At 51.7% G+C, this 1,877-nt stretch overlaps 1 non-coding gene across 1 annotated transcript; it reads right to left on the bottom strand.

The window, feature by feature from the left end:
- Positions 1-1,722: 1,722 nt before the first annotated feature.
- On the bottom strand, positions 1,723-1,877 carry LOC125386946. Its single transcript, XR_007227549.1, has one exon. It is a non-coding gene; the product is annotated as a 5.8S ribosomal RNA (ribosomal RNA).

The following is a 1,877-nucleotide window of genomic DNA, read 5'->3' on the forward strand; positions in this document are numbered from 1 at the left end:
TTTAACGCCCGTCCTCAGTCTCTTACAGCCGTTTCTCTACTCTCGACAAATTCCAGCGGTTCCTTGTTTTCTGCCGGCACAGAGATCGAAACGTCAAAGTTTCTTTGCTCTGTACCGACGACGACGAAAACGCACGGGAACGCACGCAAGTGGAAAAGCGAGCGAGACGTACACTGTGGTGTGTTCGGGGACTGGACGACCGTCGACGTTAGGATGCGCGGTCCAGCGATAGACGCCGAAAAGGCATGGGATGACCAACACTCTCTGTTTTCCAGTACTTGTAGCGCCGAATTGCCTTAAAAAAAATCACACGCGCGCACGACTATCACGTCGTGCGCGCGTGTATACCTCGTCTTTAATTAAATCAAAGTTTCACTCCAGCCTCGCCAAAGGGGATCGTCATCTTCCTCGTCTACGATCTCTCCTGTACGTGTCCAGAGATTCTCTCTGACACGACGACGACGACGACCATCCAACGACTTTGTAACGGACTCTCGTGCGCATCTTCGTCAGGTACGGAAACGTTGCGCAACACCTCGAGCTTGGTAAAACACCCGTAGCCGATCATAGACACGCGCTAGTTCGCACACGATTTGTACGATTTCCGACGAACGTGGCTTTGGGCCAGGGCCGGCGGGCAGAGAGATACGCGAACGACGGGGAAAATTCGTCCCGATACAAGTAACGCGTACTCTCCGATCTCCGCGCAACGCCTGGGGATCATCTCCCTAAGTCATCAGCGTTCGAAGAAATCACGTGTGCGTTCCCGGATCTACGGCTCTCTTTCGGGGATAAATTACAAGCACAGAGTATATTAAACGCAACGACGACCCATCGATGCGACGGTCCTCGTCGTTGTCAGTCGCTCGCGCGCGTGCAGAGTATATCTCTACGCACGAAGAGACGGAGTGGGCATTAGATCCCTGGGGCTATTCGAGTAAAACGTCTTAAGAAAAGACGGTTGTACGGCAAAATTCCGCACCGTTACCAAGTTTACTTTTATCTGAGGCTGTTCTCATTCTCTCCTCTCTCGACCGAGTTCCCATATTTGCTTTCTCTCAGTCTCGCCAAAATAATATTCATTTAAGACGACGTCGGGGGCGCGGACATCGTGCACATCGAAAACCTGCAAACGTATGCAAATCTGCTGATATGAAAAAAAAATCGGTCACGAGGACAACACTACGTATATATATATATATATATATATAATATATTCGATAACCGACACGAAGCGGTGCATAAGCGGGCGGTCGTACGAAAGAACGACTCACGACGCCGCTAGCACTCACGCAGGTCCGTGACGGTTCTCTCCGCTCTTATTCGTATCCTTCTTCGTGCTCTTCCTCCGACTCTGAAACGTTCTACGTATCGTAAGAACGACGGCGGGTTGTCGAAGGCACCAAGGGACAGAGAGAGACAGAGGTAGAATTTCGTAGTGTCTCCCGTGAACACGATAGTTTATATATCGAGCATGCGTACGAATTGCACGGTCTCGGCACGACCGCGACGAACGCCGACGAGCGTCCAACAATCGCTCGTACGTCGCGTACGTTCTCTCGCGTCCGCTCTTGTTCGTATCCTTCTTCGTGCGCTTCCTCCGACTCTGAAACGTTCTACGTATCGTAAGAACGACGGCGGGTTGTCGAAGGCACCAAGGGACAGAGAGAGACAGATAGAGAGGAACGACACGCAACGCAAGCAGTCTTAGGTTTACGTGAGCAACCCTCAGCCAGGCGTGGTCCAGGAATTGTATCCGTGGACCGCAATGTGCGTTCGAAATGTCGATGTTCATGTGTCCTGCAGTTCACACGTTGACGCGCAATTAGCTGCGTTCTTCATCGACCCACGAGCCAAGTGATCCACCGTTCAGGGTA

This window comes from Bombus terrestris, unplaced genomic scaffold (assembly GCF_910591885.1).
Source record: "Bombus terrestris unplaced genomic scaffold, iyBomTerr1.2, whole genome shotgun sequence".
NCBI lineage: Eukaryota > Metazoa > Arthropoda > Insecta > Hymenoptera > Apidae > Bombus > Bombus terrestris.